This window comes from Lissotriton helveticus, chromosome 1_1 (genome assembly GCF_964261635.1).
Source record: "Lissotriton helveticus chromosome 1_1, aLisHel1.1, whole genome shotgun sequence".
Classification (NCBI taxonomy): domain Eukaryota; kingdom Metazoa; phylum Chordata; class Amphibia; order Caudata; family Salamandridae; genus Lissotriton; species Lissotriton helveticus.
In genome coordinates this window covers 1,252,435,519-1,252,455,896 of record NC_136057.1, presented here as the reverse complement: position 1 = coordinate 1,252,455,896, position 20,378 = coordinate 1,252,435,519, and the positions used below count along the sequence as shown (strand labels likewise).

General features: G+C 42.9%; 1 protein-coding gene across 1 annotated transcript in view; it reads left to right on the top strand.

Moving 5' to 3' along the window:
• Positions 1-20,378, top strand: part of SLC2A13 (solute carrier family 2 member 13) — a 1,480,845-nt gene that overhangs the window by 1,265,471 nt on the left and 194,996 nt on the right. The window lies entirely within an intron of this gene.

The following is a 20,378-nucleotide window of genomic DNA, read 5'->3' as shown; positions in this document are numbered from 1 at the left end:
AATCATGGTAAAGTTTTCCAACTTTAGGGTCAAGGAAGAGATCCTCTCCAAAGCCATCCAGCAAAATTTGTTTGCACTGGAGGATGGTTCAAAATGTCAGATTTATTCTGATATGTCTATCACAACATTTTGTCGTAGGAGAGAATATGTGGGCATAATTGGCCTGCTTAAAGCAGCTGGATCTCAAGCAGTTATCGACCAACAATCCAAACTAGAAGTGCTTTAATAGGGGTGTTTCTGGTCATTTTTCTCACGTACGGCAGTGTATGATTCGTTAAAACAAATTCAGATGAACACAGCTTAATGATGCAATTGATTTTAAGATGATAATTGGCTGTTGGCTGCTTCTAATGATTTTCGGAATGCAAGGGTGAACTGGAGGGTTCATTCCTAGCGGAGTCTAAAGTGCCATTTCAGGCCACCCGCCAAGTGGGAGATGAAAGCGGGAGGAGGGATTAGATGTGGGTTTCCTTCCCTGGGAAGTTTTTGTAGATTAGAGGGTGGTGGTCAAGGGGAATGGGAGGGCCAGTGGGAGGGTGATGGTGAGGGTCACTGTGCACATGGTGAGTAAATAGATAAAGATGGTGGTACTTTTGAGCCAAGGTGCTCTTGTTATATCAAAGCACAATGTGATTTATGTTTATTCGTATTTCAACAGAAAGCTGTCTCTATTATATGCAATGGCAGGGTCACTTAATTTTATTGGATCACAGACTCAGGGCCTCATTATGATGGAGGATTTTCCGCCTCCTCCGGGCCGGCGGAAGCCACCTCCGGCCCGGAGGAGGCGGAAAATCCTCTGCGGAGTCACCAAAGACCCACCGCCGCATTACAATGGCTGGTGGGTCTTGGTTTCTGTCCGCAGCTTTTCCGCCGCGGTCGGATTACAACCGCGGCGGAAAAGCTCTCATTTGGCTGGCAGTGTCTATCAGACACCGTCAGCCAAATTAGGAAGCATTTGTAAATATGCTTTTCCGCTGCGGTTTTTCCGCCGTGGAAAAGCATGTGTACTTTTGATTTTGGGGGCCCGTTGCGGGCCCCCAGGGTGTAGGCGGGTGGGGGGTGCACATGGGGGGTACCTATGGTACCCCCCAGTATTTACATGCACAAAGCGGCAGGCACCGCGCGGTGCCTGCCGCTTTGTGCATGTAAATGTTAAACATGCACTTTTAACATTGCGGCGGGTGCTGCTTGAAGCTGCACCCGCCGCAATGTTAAATATCCAGGATGTGACCGCCAGGGTGGCGGTCACATCCTAATTTGCACGGAGGGACCGCCGCTGCCCCTGCGGACGGTCCGCCATCCTAATCGGCCCCATAATATCGAGGGACATAATATCGACTATCAAAAATATCGGTGACAAAATATCGACAGACAGAATATCGACTTTGTATCTACAAACAGGTAAGTACAAAAATATTGAGTAAAAAATATCGTTTACAAAAATATAGTTTATAAAAATATTGACTTTATTAAAAACAATGTTAAATTAAATTAATATTAAAAATTAATTACTAAAATATACTTAAAAATACTTAAATTACCTTATAATAATTAAATAATTAATGAAAGTTATAATAAATATTTTTTACAATCATATTTGTTAAAATTTATATATATATATATATATATATATTACCTACTGGCGGTCGCCAGTAGGTATATATAGTTAGGATTTTTTCTCTATGGGTTTTTTGAAAATTCTATGTCTAATAACTTTGGCGTTTGTGGACGGAATCGGCTGAAATTTTCAGGAAAATGGCACATTTTGTTTCTGAGCAGCCCTTGAAAATTTGGGGGGGGTTCGTCCAGTGGGGGCCGAGAAAAAAGGGGGGTCCCAAAACGTGTTTTTAACATTGAGTTTTCCATAGGGCGGTTGGCCTCACTTTTAGCCCGAACGGCTGAATGGATTTGCACGAAACTTGGCAAAATTGTAGGGACTGGTAGCCCGATGTGCCTTTTGTAGGTCTCAATATATGTGCTCCAGTGGATTTTGAGAAATTAACGTTTAAAAAAAGATATATATCTGTAACAGCGGACCGGTTAGCGCTCTGGTTCGCGGACTTTTCGCGCAACGGAGCTTTGTGAAGCGAAGCTGATTGGTTCTCCGGCGTCTGTCAACATTCCAAACAGTCCGTAGCGGCCGCCATCTTGTCTCTCGGTAGGATCGAGAGACAAGAGGAGGTCAAAACAAAGGGGGAAATAACTATAAGGGGGCATAGTAGATCCTCGCTGACCCCCTAGGTTTGATGTGGAGGTTTTAAAAGGGCCCCGCGGGGCAAAAAAAAATAATAATAATAATAATCGAACGGCTGAATGGATTTGCACGAAACTTGGCAAAATTGTAGGGACTGGTAGCCCGATGTGCCTTTGCTAGGTCTCAATATATGTGCTTCAGTGGATTTTGAGAAATTAACGTTCAAAAAAAGATATATATCTGTAACAGCGCACCGCTTCGCGTACTTTTCGCGTTACGGAGCTTTGCGAAGCGAAGCTGATTGGCTCTCCGGTGTCTGTAAACATTCCAAACAGTACGTAGCGGCCGCCATCTTGTCTCTCGGTAGGATCGAGAGACAAGAGGAGGCCAAAGCGAAGGGGCAAATGACCATAAGGGGGCATAGTAGATCCTCGCTGACCCCCTAGGTTTGATGTGGAGGTTTTAAAAGGGCCCCGCGGGGCAAAAAAAAAAAAAAATAATAATAATCGAACGGCTGATGACCATAAGGGGGCATAGTAGATCCTCGCTGACCCCCTAGGTTTGATGTGGAGGTTTTAAAAGGGCCCCGCGGGGCAAAAAAAAAAAATAATAATAATAATCGAACGGCTGAATGGATTTGCACGAAACTTGGTAAAATATTAGGGACTGGTAGCCCGATGTGCCTTTGCTATGTCTCAATATATGTGCTTCAGTGCATTTTGAGAAATTAACGTTCAAAAACAAGATATATATCTGTAACAGCGCTCCGCTTCGCGGAGATAAAATTATATCTGTATTACCTAGCTGTTGCTAACACCAGTTAGCGACGGCTAGTAGGAGATAGCGACCATCTTGGGTCCCACTTTGCATGTGAGTGATATTTATCACTAATGACATGCAAAGTGGGCATGCCAAGATGTTAGCGACTGGAAACAGTCGCTAACATCGCTATCTCCTATTATCAACTTTTGGAAATATTCGAGATAAGCGCGAATATCTCCAAAAAGTAACAGCTGCCCTGAGCAGTTCTTAGCCATGTTATCCAATGGGAGGTGGATAACATGGCTAAGAGCATTAGCTCGGTAATGCATGAATATCGCGGAGTTTTCAGCGATATTAATGCATTGCGCTCGTTTTTTATCGTATTTGCGATAAACCTTGATAATAGCAAGGTTTATCTGCGATAATTTCTGACGGTAAAAAAATCTTTGCAATGCATCGTTAGGGATAAATATCGCTTAACTTTGGTAATATGCCCCAACGTCTGTTAACGTTCGATTCGAAGGAAATCAGGAATTGTTGAAAAACATTGTGTGCGCCATCTTGTCTTTTTTCAAATGCCACACTTTTGTCGTGCACGGCAGCCATTTTAGATGCCTTGACCAGATCCACTCTGTGCACGCTGTCGATCCTTAGCATGGCTCCCCACCCTCGCAAGCATCTCCCCCAGGCAGTGGTCACCCCCGCTCTCTGTTTTATGCATGGGTAATAAACCTCCCCCCATCTGCGCTGTTCTTCCCTGAGAATCACACCCTGTGCCCGCCCGACACCTCCCTTTCGCCCTATTCACTACCGCACCCTCTGACACTCCTTTTCCTCTGTGTCCGATTGTCCAGGCCGGTCCTAGGCTATCAGCTAGCCCTGCAGATGTAGTTTATGGCCACAGCTGTAAAGAATCACCCGTCTTCAAAGGAGTTATAGTAGATCAAGGCCCACACTCGATGAGATCCGTCACAGCAGAAGCGTTGCTATTATCTGAAAACCATCCTGTATTGTGATTGGGGAGGGGACCGAGCGTGAAGCGGAAGATTCCAGGGATGACTCTTTGTACATCAAAGTTTTTACAATTATGTGTCACATTAAAAATATATAGCACTCCGACAAAGTAGTAAGATTATAAAACTTTAATAATTTATAAATATATACAAGAAAACAAAAATAGTAATAACATATAAACATTTTTAGAGAAAAACAACGAAGTAGCGGTCGGCTGTGCGAATAGTCCCAACGCAGCACAACGTCCAGATTTCCGGCGTGGGGCGTCGCGGGGGGTGGGTCATCAGTAGCAAACTGTTGTGCGAATAGTTCCAAGGCAGCAGAACGCGCCGAAATCTAGATGACACGAAAGTGATGTCTAGTAAGTTGCCACCCAGCAAATAACGGCGTGGGGCGTCGCGGGGGGTGGGTCATCAGTAGCAAACTGTTGTGCGAATAGTTCCAAGGCAGCAGAACGATGGCACCAAGGTGATGTCCAGTAAGTTGCCGCACTGGTTTTGGTATCCTACAATGCTGCTCCGAATAACGGCGTGGAGCGCCCCGGGGGAGGCGGCGTGAACGGGCCTCTCCAGGTGGAGTCTCATCTGTTTTAGTGGGGCGCCCCTTTACCGTTTCAGTTGCCATTCCGTCCGCTTTTGGTCCACTGTGTCAAAATCCGCCATTCAGCTGAGTTGCGCCCACTCTTGCGGTGCAGCGATAGGCGGCTGTCACAGGACTCTCAAAATGGCGGCAGGCTGTTTCCTTTTTGGGCCTGGTCCACTGAAATGGCCCTGGGACACCTTGGAAATCGGACGCTTGTCTGCTAGGTCTTGGACCCCATTCTCGAAAGCGTCCCCTCCGCCTTGAGAATTCATCAAAAGTTTTGGGGGCTCCGACTCCTGCAGGCTTCTGGTGGGGAGCGGCTGCCATGATTGCTCGCGGAATGACCACGACTGAGCTACGAGATGGTGGTGCTTTCATGCTGACGCCAGCTTCAGTCTGAAACATCCAGAAACAAGGTGGGGCTTTCATCGTTTGGGGGAAAAAAAAAGTTTTCATCCAATGAAAAGTGTTGTTTTTAGGTCATATGATCAAGCCTTCCATCATTAGGAAACCAAAAGTAAAATGAACCAATGAAAAGTTTTATAAACAAGTCACATGACCTGTTATGCGGCATAGGGTATAAAATGCGGAGAAAATACGTTGGCACGTGAGGCGGCGTCAGTAGCGGACCGATGTGCGAATAGGCCGAAGGCAATACAACGCGCCAAGATCCGGATGGCACCGAGGTGGTGTCATAGTTGAGAGTTCTGAGCAGCGGTTGTAACACTGTCTGAAGCTTATTTGCAGCTGCTGCAGCTTCACTACGCGCCAAGATCCGGATGGCACCGAGGTGGTGTGTAGGAAGTTGCCGCACTGGTGTGGCCATCCTACAATGCTGAAAGTCGGCGTGGGGCGCCCCGTTGGCCTGTGAGTTTGCGTCAGTAGCGGACCGATGTGCGAATAGGCCGAAGGCAGCACAACGCGCCAAGATCCGGATGGCACCGAGGTGGTGTCTAGTAAGTTGTCGCACTTCTGTGGCCATCCTACAATGTTGAAAGTCGGCGTGGGGCGCCCCGTTGGCCTGTGAGATGGTGTCAGTAGCGGACTGATGTGTGAATGGGGCCAAAGGCAGCGCAACAATATTTTCTACTATATTTCCGGTGTAGAAGACACCACAAGGCGCTGAGATGCCAAGATCCGGATGGCACCGAGGTGGTGTGTAGCAAGTTGCCGCACTGGTGTGGCCATCCTACAATGCTGAAAGTCGGCGTGGGGCGCCCCGTTGGCCTGTGAGATGGCGTCAGTAGCGGACCGATGTGCGAATAGGCCGAAGGCAGCACAACAATATTTTCTGACTGACACCACAAGGCGCTGAGATGCCAAGATCCGGATGGCACCGAGGTGATGTCTAAGTTGCGGACTGATGTGCGAATGGGGCCAAAGGCAGCGTAACAATATTTTTTGTATGGAAGATACCACTAGGCGTTGAGATGCCAAGATTCGGATGGCACTGAGGTGATGTCTAGCAAGTTGGTGTGGTCATCCTACAATGCTGAAACTCGGCGTGGGTCACCCCATTAGCCTGTGAGATGGCGTCAGTAGCGGACCGATGTGCGAATAGGCCGAAGGCAGCACAACGCGCCAAGATCCGGATGTCACCGTGGTGGTTTCATAGTTGAGAGGCACTTCATCTGCAGTGGGGCGCCGAGATCCGGATGGCACCGAGGTGATGTCTAGCAAGTTGCTGTACTGGTGTGGTCATCCTACAATGCTGAAACTCGGCGTGGGTCGCCCCATTAGCCTGTGAGATGGCGTCAGTAGCGGACCGATGTGCGAATAGGCCGAAGGCAGCACAACGCGCCAAGATCCGGATGTCACCGTGGTGGTTTCATAGTTGAGAGGCACTTCATCTGCAGTGGGGCGCCGAGATCCGGATGGCACCGAGGTGATGTCTAGCAAGTTGCTGTACTGGTGTGGTCATCCTACAATGCTGAAACTCGGCGTGGGTCGCCCCATTAGCCTGTGAGATGGCGTCAGTAGCGGACCGATGTGCGAATAGGCCGAAGGCAGCACAACGCGCCAAGATCCGGATGTCACCGTGGTGGTTTCATAGTTGAGAGGCACTTCATCTGCAGTGGGGCGCCGAGATCCGGATGGCACCGAGGTGATGTCTAGCAAGTTGCTGTACTTGTGTGGTCATCCTACAATGCTGAAACTCGGCGTGGGTCGCCCCATTAGCCTGTGAGATAGCTGTTCTTTGGATTTGGGCCTGGTCCACCAAAATGGCCCTGGGACACCTTAGAACTCGGACGCTCGATTTTTTTTTCCTTTCCTGTACATGCAAAAAAAGGTAAATGCCCGGTACGTTACACGCTTCATCTGCCACGATGAACTCTCCAGAGGAACCGAAAAAAAATATAGTTGTGGTAACTATACCATGCATCGTCATATGGAGAGGTGGCACCAATTAATTATAGTGCTGCATAAAAGAGAGATTTGGAGGAGAACCCCTGACCTGCTAGTACATTCATCAAAGAAGTGGCACTGAGAGCTTCAGAGGCAAGGGAAACGGTCCCAAATATTTAGAAGAACTTTGGAAAGATTAAAATGACATGTTTAGATTGTGGCAAATTAATTTCATGTGGACAGATGAGTGTTACTCTAATAAATACAGCATATGAACATCATCATAGTCGATGGTTGGTAGAGACATTTTGACTATATCCTGGACCTGCCCGTCCTCGCCCAAAATGGCGCCAGAATAAATGGGACTCGTAACTCCTTGTTGTGTACTGGTTGCAGAACCTTGAAATCACGAGATACGTATGCAGTTTTGAAGCACATGGCGGGCGGGGACGAGAATTGATTGAATATTTCGACATCCCTATTGATATTAAGTTCTGATGTGTTATTGATTACTGTACTGTTGAAAGTTCGAATTAACGTCACCCATGGTACTTGCCCGCAAATGTATATCTAGATAATTTTATTGTAACTGGCCCTGTCGTATTTTAATTATAAAATGTACGTCCACCGATTCCGTAACTGTTAGACACCTTAGTTCTTGCAACCTAATGGCCCGCCCGTTACGTTCCTCTACAGTGTAAATGTCTATTCATCATATACGATTACAGTTTGCTCCGTGGCCGGCCCACGTGGTTATAGGCTCGTATTTGTATAATGAAATTTTCACAATAAAGGTTTTTAAAAGAAAACATGGTAGTAGTATATACATTGGTAAAGTTTTTAATAATAGTCACTGTTTTAGAATCATTAAAAGGCAAGTGAAATAAAGCAGACCAATTACATGAAGGGTAAAAGGTATAATACGAAGGAACGCAGTAAAGATAAATGGTCAAGGGCTGTTGTGTTTTCTATTCCTGCAACATAAAGTGATCGATAAGAATCTCATATTCAGGCGTATCGGCGACTAAGACAGCAGGTCGACCCTCTTTTGCTCAACGGCTCCGTCATGGGACGAAGAAACGCTCTTTTTCTCGAAAAAAGAATATATTTTACTTGCAGGACAGTTGTAAAATTTCCGGGAAAGTACATTAGCCTGGAACATTATAACATATATTTAAGAAAAAATAATGTTCGGAAGTAATGAAAAGCGTAATTTTTAGGTCATATGACCAAGCCTTTCATCATTACAATAAGAAAAGTAAAATGAACCAATGAAAAGTTTTATTAACAAGTCACATGACTTGTTATGCTTACGTTACGCGCTGCGCGCCCCTGATGACTTCCGGATGCGCTAACGCGGCGCGTCATATGACGCATTACGCGACAACGCAGGTACAGAATATAGTCAAAATGTCTCCACCAACCAGCGGTCGGAACACAACCCCTTTCAGCAGGCTAAATAGTTCTGTTAAATGACAACAGAAGGGACAGGCAACAAGAACCATCAGTCAAAGAGGGGAGGGCTAGTTCTTCTCTACCGGGTTACATTGGGGCGCTACCGGAACTGATCGAATTGGTAGTCTACAGTGTTTCTGGATGTTTCAGACTGAAGCTGGGGTTAGCATGAGAGCAGCACCATTTCGTAGCTCCGTCGTGGTCATTCCGCAACCAATCATGGCAGCCGTTCTTTATCGTTATTTTGGGCGGGGTGGGTGGCGGAGCCGAGCTGTTTTGCAGCCATCATTGTGTGGAGTTCAGTTCATCTCACTAGTTTTGTATTTGTCATGAGGGGTTGTTCCTAATGTTTCTATTTTAGCGAGGTCAAAAAGAGATCCCATTAGTGGCCTACTGATTTTGCTCGATTCCTTTTCTTTTTTTTTACACGATTTTTCGTTATCTGCAAAGACTAAACAGAGTATTGCGACTCTGTGTTTGTTTGTAAATAGAGAATGAACCAAAGAGAACTAATTCTAAAACAGTAAATACTTGGATAACAATGAATCAAATGGAGAGAGAAGCAGGCACGACGGATTACAATGGGGGCAAAGACCTGCGTTAACTACCTTTCACTATCTGCAAAGAGAGAGTACTCCTAATAGAAATGAGGGGGGGGGGCACCATTCAAAGCAGATCAGTGTGCATAAACACGAAAATGTTTTCACTTACCACGTACTTGACATTCGACAGCTTATGATATTTGCTATTAAAAAACCATTGAAATTCACTGAAAAAACCATAGGTTATAGACCATATATAGTTAGGAATTAGCATTTACAAAACCTTGAAAATTCACTGAAAAAACCATAGGTTATAGACCATATATAGTTAGGAATTAGCATTTAAAAAACCTTATTTTACTCACACAAAACCATTGAAATTCCATATATAGTTAGTTGCACTAACTATATATCGCGCACCTGCAATCCACTGCTGATGATGTCACATATTACATCATTCATGACATGGTCAGTGACATCACTGATGACATCACTGATGACATCTCAAATGACATCACTGATGACATCACTAATGACATCTCATTTGACATCATTCTTGTGCTAATACGATAAACCTCTTCAGACTCTAATATAATCTTAGATACACTCAGTGTATACAGACACTCACACACTTCCACTCATCCATGGAGTTACTCACACACCCAGTCAGTCATGCAAAGAAACAATCTCATCTCCATTTCTTCAACTATACAGTTAAACACACCTTACTTATTGAAACATATACTAACACATATTTACTCTCTTATACAATCCCTGATACAAGTTCACAATGATCGATACAACCACTCACTCATTCGGTGGCTCTCATGCACAGTTATTTATATATGCCAACTCTCACATGTACTGTGTTTTACATATGTACTTACTATGACATGTAGCATTGAGATATCCATTTACTCATCAATACACTCATGCACACAGTCAACTGCCCATGTAGCTGTTTCCACATGCACTCTTGAACTCATACACCTAGTGAATAAACTGTTCACACATCTATGCATAGAGTCACACACCTTTCAGCCACCCCCACACAAACTCAATCTCCCATAGAAATACTTGGGCAAGCAATTAATAACACATATAGCCTCTCGTATAGCTAATGATCAACACATGCAGCAGTTTACAGAACAACAGACATAATGATGCACAAATTAAGACAGTTTAGTCACTAACCCATGCATTCAGTGAGACACATTTAATCACTCACTCATACAGTCAGTCACGCACCTACTAAATCCTTCATCCAGACACTTATACATCCACTCATTCTTCAATATGTAAGATATATTTTAACTTTACAGAAACATACAGTCACTGGATGTTGTCATCAGTGATGTCATCAGTGATGTCATTTGAGATGTCATCAGTGATGTCATCAGTGATGTCACTGACCATGTCATGAATGATGTAATATGTGACATCATCAGCAGTGGATTGCAGGTGCGCGATATATAGTTAGTGCAACTAACTATATATGGAATTTCAATGGTTTTGTGTGAGTAAAATAAGGTTTTTTAAATGCTAATTCCTAACTATATATGGTCTATAACCTATGGTTTTTTCAGTGAATATATATATATATATATATATATATATATAGTAACATAATATAATTAAATAATATCCAATATTATTACCGTAGGATGGCGGAAGTGTAAAAATTACTATTCCTACTCCATAGAGTGCAACAGTAGGGAAAGCGTTGGATAGCGTAGGGGTAAAAATTACTATTCCCACTCCAGTGGGTGCAACAGTAGGGAAAGAGTTGGATAGCGTAGGGGTAATAATTACTATTCCCACTCCAAAGAGTGCAACAGTAGGGAAAGCGTTGGATAGCGTAGAGGTAAAAATTACTATTCCCACTCCAGTGGATGCAACAGTAGGGAAAGCGTTGGATAGCGTAGGGGTAAAAATTACTATTCCCACTCCAGAGAGTGCAACAGTAGGGAAAGCATTGGATAGCGTAGGGGTAAAAATTACTATTCCCACTCCAGTGGGTGCAACAGTAGGGAAAGCGTTGGATAGCGATAGGGGTAAAAATTACTATTCCAACTCCAAAGATTGCACCAGTAGGGAAAGCGTTGGATAGCGTAGGGGTAAAAATTACTATTCCCACTCCAAAGAGTGCAACAGTAGGGAAAGCGTTGGATAGCATAGGGGTGAAAATCACTATTCCCACTCCAGTGGGTGCAACAGTAGGGAAAGCGTTGGATAGCGTAGGGGTAAAAATTACTATTCCCACTCCAAAGAGTGCAACCGTAGGGAAAGCGTTGGATAGCGTAGGGGTAAAAATTACTATTTCCACTCCAAAGAGTGCAACAGTAGGGAAAGCATTGGATAGCGTAGGGGTTAAAATTACTATTCCCATTCCAAAGAGTGCAACAGTGGCGAAAGCGTTGGATAGCGTAGGGGTAAAATTTACTATTCCCACTCCAAAGAGTGCAACAGTAGGGAAAGCGTTGGATAGCGTAGGGGTAAAAATGACTATTCCCACTCCAGTGGGTGCAACAGTAGGGAAAGCGTTGGATAGTGTAAAGGGAAAATTACTATTCCCACTCCAGTGAGTGCAACAGTAGGGAAAGCATTGGATAGCGTAGGGGTAAAATTTACTATTCCCACTCCAGTGGGTGCAACAGTAGGGAAAGCGTTGGATAGCGTAGGGGTAAAAATTACTATTCCCACTCCAAAGAGTGCAACAGTAGGGAAAGAGTTGGATAGCGTAGGGGTAAAAATTACTATTCCCACTCCAAAGAGTGCAACAGTAGGGAAAGCGTTGGATAGCGTAGGGGTTAAAATTACTATTCCCACTCCAGTGAGTGCAACAGTAGGGAAAGCGTTGGATAGCGTAGGGGTAAAAATGACTATTCCCACTCCAGTGGGTGCAACAGTAGGGAAAGCGTTGGATAGTGTAGGGGGAAAATTACTATTCCCACTCCAGTGAGTGCAACAGTAGGGAAAGCATTGGATAGCGTAGGGGTAAAAATTACTATTCCCACTCCAGTGGGTGCAACAGTAGGGAAAGCGTTGGATAGTGTAGGGGTAAAAATTACTATTCCCACTCCAAAGAGTGCAACAGTAGGGAAAGCGTTGGATAGCGTAGGGGTAAAAATTACTATTCCCACTCCAGAGAGTGCAACAGTAGGGAAAGTAAATACTTCTTATATTATTTAAAAACAGTATAAATTAATATCTATAAAAAATGAATTAAAAGTAATTACCAATTTAATATAATATAATAATTAATCAATTAAAATTACAAATTACAATTAATTTTTACTATTAGTTACCTATTCAAATTAATTACAAATTAACAAGTATTTAATTAACAATTAAAAATTAATTAACAATTAATTCAAATTAAAAACAATTAAATACATTGAATTATTTAATTAATTATGAATTAATTACTTTCCACCCTATTACCCTATAAACTCACAACCCGCTACAGAAAATAAATTAGTAAAATTAACATAATTAGCAATTAATCAATTAAAATAAATGAATTGGCAATTAAAATTTAATTAATTACCCATAAAAAATTAATTAACAATTAATTCAAAAAAATACCAATATATACATTTACATATTTAATTAATTATAATTAAATTACTTCCCACCCTATTCCCCTAAAACCCACAACCCGCTACAGAATGAAATTAGGCAAAAATTAAAAAAACAAAATTCATTAATTAAAATTAATTATAACATAAATACACACTTTTCAAACATATAATAACATAACAAACACTATAAAAAGTTCGATATTATTAAAAATTCGATAATTTTAATAACCTATATTATATACTTTGATATTTTAACATTCTATATTTTTAACATTCGATATTACATTACTTACCTTCAAAACGATATTTTTGATGTCTATATTCTGTCCATTCGACATTTTGTCCAGCCTATATTTTGTACTCGATATTATGTCCATTCGATATTTTGTAGTCGATATTATGTCTGTTTACCAATTTTATTACATGCAACATAAATGGCCCAGGTAATGGGCGCATGTACTTGGCGTTAGCCAGCTGGTTAAAATCACTTAATCCAAGTGGGATCATTTCCGGTAATAACTTCATGTAGATGATGAAAACCATGGGTGAGATGATAGAGCCTAGAAGGTCCCCTACTTTTGTCATGTATGGTTTGGATGAAAAAGGGGCAGAATGGATGCCACTTGCTTCGCTTTGAAGGTAGGATGTGATCCAGTCGAGAGCAGTTCCTTCTATGCCAGTTTCGTAGAGTATTTGTATTAGAGTGTGATTGTCAACTGTGTCAAAGGCAGCTGAGAGGTGCAAGAGAAGTAGTGCAGCAACCCTGTTCTGTCTATTGTGTACTTAAGGCCATCGCAGATGACAATGAGGGTAAATTATGTGCCTCTTCGTGGACGGAATCCTATTTGGAAGTCTGAAAGTATGGAGTTAGCTTCAATGAATTGTGACATCTGGATAAATGCTGCTCTTTCTATCAGATTGCCCATGAAAGATCTATTTAGAATCAGTCTGTTGTTGTCCGGTTCAAGTGGGCCAGATTAGTTTTCTTCAATAATGGGTGTATGCATGCTTTTTAGATCTTCTGGAAAGGTTCAAGTTGTTAAGAAATGATTGAAGATTCTTCCTACTGGTAAGCCGGAGAGGTAGTTAAAAGAATATTCTTGAAGGTTTGTGGTGGACACGGGTCAGAAGGGCTGCTGGCAGGCCTGCTTGCTTTGACCAGATCCATAAATTTGCTTTGTGATATGTGTTTGAAATAATGCAGAAGCTGGGTTAGCCTACTCTTGGAGAGTTTCTTTGGAAAGGGGTTGGTTTTAAACAGGAGTTGAATGTGTCTGCTTTAGTTGTGTAATGATTTGTCATTTTGTCCGTGAATTCTTGAGTAATGGAATTAGTTCCTTCTATGCATTTATGTTTACGAAATTCGGTGAAACGTAAAAAAATTATTTATTTGCATATTTAAGCATTTCGAATTCTGTCTGTATAGTAACTTCTTTTTTAGCTTAATTGATTGCTGGCTTGTATGATTTGTTAAGCGTCCGTTGGTGAAGTTTATTTTAATTGCTGTTTGTTTTGAACTAGGAGCGGTGCAGCTGTTCCTTCTCTTTTAGTTCTGTATTTCATCAAGGTGCCTTTTTTTTCTCCTGTGTTGTTGTTCTACGTGGTATTAGAATATCAAAAGCTTTCTGTAGCCACTCATATAGTTTTAAACAGAATGTATTGTGTCTAGATCTGTGTTGGATGTTAGTTGTGTTTCTAAGTGTTCAAAATTTAGTTTGTTCCATATTCGATAGGTGGATGCATGCAAAGTGGTTTTAGGTGTGTTGCTTTTGGTGTTTTATGTTGGAAAGCTAGCAAATGGTGGTCTGACCATGTGACTGGAGTAATTGTTTGAAAGGTAACTAGTTCTAGATTTAGAAAAAAGACTTATAGGATGTGTCCAGCGATGTGTGTGGGTTTGTGGATGATCGGATGTAATTTCAATGTGTCTAGGCCAGTGATGATGGTTTTTTGATGGGGCATAAAGGGTTTGTCAAACCAAATGTTTATGTCACCAAGAATACCATAGGTTGAAATTATTGATATTAGGTTGGAAACTGCATCTAGAAGTGTGTCTAGGAATGTTGCATTGCTAGGTGGAGGTCTGTAAAGGAGTAGGATGTTACAGGAGGAAAATGTTGTACGGTTGCATCTGATGAAGAGGATAACAGCTAGGCCACCCACTCTTTTGCCTATATGATTTTGAGTGATAGGGCGATAGCCAAGAAGAATGGCTTCATGCAACACTGGAGCCTTGTCCCAACTATGATTCGGTTATGAAGACTAACTCAGGTTGTGTGTCAGTGAGTAGGTTGTAGATGTGATGCTTGTTTTTAGAGAGTAATTGAGCTGTTATTAGTAGGCCGTTTAGAGATTGTTTTGGTGAAGGTGTGACTTTGTTTTGTTAAAGAGTGAGCAATATTTGTTGAATTTATGTGTCGTTATTAGTGGTATTAGCTGTATGAGGATAGCAATAGTGCAGCTTTTCTATATTGTATTCCTTGTCCAGCAGGCTTAGAAGGCATTTTGATGGGTCAGTGTGTGTAGGTGGTGGAGGTGGTGGTTATGACTGAGTTGGTGAGCTGTGCTGTTTTTGTAGAGTAGCCTTCTTGTGTAATAGACATGGAGATGCGAAGTTGTGAAGAGTGACATGTTTGCTTTGTTTCTGTCATGTTGGAAGGCTCAAACAGCCGTGGTCTGTACAGGTAAGAGCGGTGGGGCCGGGTGTGAGGAGGTTTCGATGGACGATGACGAGGGAAATAATAATTAATTTTCCTTATTCATCATCCGTCGAAATCTCCCCTCTGGCCCCACTGCTCTTACCTGCATGGACCACGGCTGGCTCTAAATTATTCAAAGGATGAGAAGCAGTTAAGTGAGATTTGCTGTGTTGATGTATTTGTGTTAGGTGTGGGGGGAGAGAAAAAGCTTGGCAGTAAAGATGGTTTACGATGTGTATTATTGGTTTAGACAGAAGGGTGGGAATGGGTGTATGTTTCTAGTCTGTGATGGAATATATCATGAAATAGTGTGTGTGTGTGTGTGTGAAATGTTGTTGTGCTGGTGTGTGTGTTGTTTTGTTATTGTGGAGTGGTGAGAGAAGGTGATGGTGTAATGGGTTTCTGAGAAGAGTTTGTGTGTAAAATATTATTGGGGAGTTGAAGGTGGGTGGTGATGTGTTTAGGAAAATAGTGTATGTGGTGTGTGATAGGGGATGGACAAGAGTTATGATTGTTTGTGTTAGATTTAGTAGCAGGAATATGTAATATGTGTGGTGGAGTAGAGTGTAAGGGTTCTTTTCTTTGGTAAAAAGAGTAGGTGCTGTTGTTGGATGAAATGATGGAGGGCTGAGTATAGGTTTGGTGGTGACAGAAAGGGGTCTGTTAGGAGGACATAGAGGCTAGAGCTGGTCTTCAGTATGAACAGGGAGTGTGTGTCTGGATGGAATATAGTTAAGTATAGTGTGGCTTTGTGTTGTGTTGGTGATGTGAGGATTTGTTTGTGGTATTGGACAGAGCTGTGTTTTGTTTGAGATTGATGTTGCCATTGTTGGTAGTGGAGGTAGAAGGGTGTATAGGGGTTGTTTGTGGGGTTCTATAGTGGTTGTTGAGATAATGAAATATGGTTAGGGTTTGTTTGTTGTAAATGAGAAGAGTGCATTTGCTGTGAGTTTAATATGTTTGTGGATGGGTTACGGTGGCTGTTGGTGAAAGCAAAAATAGGGCAGCATTTTTGGCCCGAACAATCCCGACCAGGCCCAAACATGCAACTGTCTTGTCCTCCCTGCCCTTGGCCTCAATGCCCGGAATGAGAGCCCTTAGCTTAAATAGCCTGAGTAATCAGGCAACACCTTCGTTCAATAGAACCCTAGCCCTAACCAATCAGAACACTAGCCCTAAGCCCTAGGATCAATAGGAGACCAGGCCCTTACAAAGAATCACAGCCCTAGTCCTAGCAGACAATGAGAAACCAAACCCTAAGCACAATAGAAACCCTAGCCCAAGGAAATCAATCAAAACCCCAGACCTGCCCACCAATCAGAACACTAATGTTAATCCCTAACTCCAATAGAAAGCATAGTCCCAGGGACTAGTCACTGTCTCAGACCCATCAGCCAAGTAGAAACCTAACCCTAAGCCCAATAGAAACACCAGATACAGGAACCAATCAGTACAGAGGTAAGGTCCAATAGCAAACCTATATAAGGGGCATGTGACCCCAAGCACAGGCTGAAGGCTAGGGGGCAGTGAGCTGCTCCTAAAGATCAGAATCTCCTTGGATACAGATAGACTCAATCCACACGTTGCTGGTCCTAGTTCACACCCTGCAGGTAAGCCCAAATGTATGCCACTTAAAATACTGCTTTTCGCTAACTTAAACAAATCCCTTTTTCTAGTTAAAAGAAAGGGTTACATACACTTTCCAAACACAGTTTAAACATTAAAGAAGATTCAGCGGTCACTTAAATACACTCCGCTTAGCTTCTGAGGGGAAAGGGGCTAGGGGGGTTGCCCCTGCACACCTAAGCGCAGTACAGGGGAAACTAGGACATAAATTCAAATGTTACAGGTAAAGAAACAGCAGTTTTGACAGTACCAATTACACAACAACCAAGAGTTCAATTCACACAGTCACAGGCAAAAAGCAGGTGATTTAGCATTATCATTTGCACAGAATACAAGCGATTCAATTTAAACAGTCACAGGTAGACAAAATATCAGTTTTAAAGCTTCAAAAACATAGCACAAGTCGTTTGTTCACTTGGCTGTTTAGGGTGCAGAGAGGCTGGGGTTACAGAAATATCCAACAAGAGGTCCCACCTTACTAGAAGGGACCTCATGCTGATGTGGATAGGATTTCACTGATGCAATCAAAGACAATTCGGAGGTTTGCTAGATACTAACCACAAAGCCTTTCGAGGTTAAATAGAGACAACACGGATAATGTAAGTCATGTATGCCTGACACCATAGGAAAAAATTATGTTTATGAGTGGAAGTAGGGTATCTTGGTTCTCTTAGTAATGCAGTAATATATTTTATCATCTGACTGATTCAAAGAAATCTCTCCCTCGAAAATCTGTTTATAAATACTTTTGCTTTGTTTCCCAGTGTTAGAGAACAATTTAACTATGCCATCCAACATTTTCTTGGTGTTCAGCTCATAGGTTCCAATGAATGGTTCCAATGAATGAAAACAAAATAATGCTGGTTCTTCCAGTTGAAAAGGAAGAAAGATGCAAAGTAGCCAATGATAGTTTGAAGAAAATTGATGTTGCTTGAACACATGTAGAAACTGCACCATGGCGGGAGCACCATCTGATATGGGAGCTACTACACTCTGCATTAGAGTTGAAAGAATCCTTTTATCCTGATCCTATTTGGTTGTATATCAGATCATCAATAGAAAAAATATTTTTATACATAAATATCACTGCTTAAATATCAACTTTAAAAAAAATTTGAAAGTAAGGATATGTCAGTACAGATTTACTATTCCTGATTATGCCTCCACCGTACCTTGACAATGTGCATATTGTCAATGTACACTTATGTGCAATTAAGTATAGTAACTGTTGGGTTTGAGCATTTGCCCACATTTCTTATTCTTCAAAGTGCTCTAACACTTCCTGACATGCAGGCCAGGCTCAGGGTTATCTAAGAGGCTCAATAGCATGTGTGATTCACCATCTAAGTGCTTGCTGACATCGTTTGAGAAGTTCCAGATGGTAATTTCTGTCTTCACTGCTCTCATCCCATTTGAAAGTGTCTATTAGGTCATACCTGTAGGTTCTAGGTAAAAGAAAACCAGAATAACCACAAGCCTGCACTTAAGCCTGAGTGCCAGCAGCACAGATGTAGTATGCAGGGAATGCTTGATCTCCTTTAACCCTGACATACGAGTACCATTGAGATATACTGTGATTAGTAAACACCAGGAAGCAGCCCAGCTTGTATTGTACATCATATACAGTGGACTTACTATACATTGCATGGCCGTTCTATAGGCGAGTCGGTGCCCTCTGTGAGCCATTGCATTCCCTTCAGAGGCAGGCAGAGGCTTGTACCGCAGCTTTCCTTTTACAGCGGCGCGAGCTAAAAGTTCAGAGAATCCTCCAACCCAGGGAGCGCGTTGAATAATTCATCAAGTTTCTTTGATGAGCCTAATGCGTGTAAACTATTCTATTTGCTATGCGCATCTGCAGCTCATTTCCTTGCAAATGGAAGCTGTGACTTCCCCGCTCCAGCCCGAGCCGCGCTCATTGATTCTGTTGTTTGAAGTCACCACCCCGTCCTAATTCATCTGTCAGAAGTCACCGAGGGCCCTGTTCACGGCTGTTCTCTTTCATTGTGTGCTTATGAATCAGACCCCAGGCCCCCCGCTCATGCTGTCTCTGGTGGTGTAACTTTACATCCACATCTTCTCAGAGGGCTCCTTGGCTAGCAGATTTATAGCCCGGTGGTCGCTGGGACGTTTTATTTGAACCAATTTCACGCCAATGCATTCCACTGTTACATGTTGCAAAGCTGCACCATTTTTTAGAAGTCCTTCAGTTTTTTCCCCTGTATGAACCTTTGACAATTTGCAGCCATTTTGCCCCCAAGAGATTAAATGACAGCAGTTCAGACTGATGTGAATTGATTCGCTGATGGCACGTGAAAAGGCTGTCATGTCAGCTCATGAAAGGGCACGTGTAAGCCCTTATCTGTTGTGGGTCAATAGCAATATGTGTAATGAACTGGCCCCTCGGGGCAGCAGGCAAGTCACTGGCATGACATGAATTCTGGCCCCTTCCTTACCTTGGTCCTTAATGAAGATGAGGGCAGTTTGCACCTAGTTGCTCAAAATTAACGATTTTTTTTTCATGTGGCCCGCCCATCACATGGTGGATCCATAGAGCATCAACTCTGCCACGGTGCCTCAAATAGAAATTCTGGGGGAATGTGCTATTGAGCACTGCTACATAAACCCGACAAGTACATACATTCCTCCATTCCATTCTTTAGTTTGGTGTCATCAGTACTTCCCTGCTCTGCATGCTGGTGAGCAAAGCAGGGTTTATTTGACCCACTTCGGCCAGTAGGCCTTTGCTGCATTTGAGTCATATCTAAAACAACATAAACCATTCAATACATGTATAAAAAGCAAGCTAGGACATTAATTGAAGCAGCTAACTAAAGCATCCAAGGCAACATCGGTTAGGGCTGGTTTACAAATCAGGACGTGGAAATGGGCCCGCAGGGGGGAAGAAGGAAATAGTTCTTAGAAAAGTGAAGTCAGACTCCCAGAGATGATAAAAATGTACTTCAAAATGAAAGATAAAAAAATTAAAGGAGACTCTCAGTTCACAGGAATAACAATATATACTTATATAAGCTGATAAGCTACGGGCCGTCGCACCAGGTTAACATTAAGAAGTTGTAAGATTGCATATTCAAAATGTTTGGGACACTGAAACATACATTTTGGGTAAGCTGCCTAATGGCAAGAGCTCACAATAATTCTTAAGTTTGAGTTATTATTTTACAAAATGTTATATCCCCAAGGTTTTTGCAATAGGCTGCTCTAACTGTACAGTACTTTATTTTTCATTCTTGGATGCAAATCTAACTGTACAGTACTTTATTTTTCATTATTGGATGCAAACTAGGGGTGGGCAGAAAACTCAGCTCTGACAGCGTAGTGGATGAAGCCAGCCACACCTGCTCCCCGGGCCCGGTCCAAGCTTCCGAACCCTAGCCAGGCCGGGGAGAGCCTCCCCGGGCCCCGGTGGAGCCTCGTCCCCAGCGCCCAGACCCTCTGATGGCTTGCAGGACGGGGGGCTCACGCACCCCGGGGCCGGCCGGACGGAGCTCAAGCCCCGGGCCCGGTCCCAGCTTCCAAACCCTAGCCAGGCAGGGGAGAGCCTCCCCGGGCC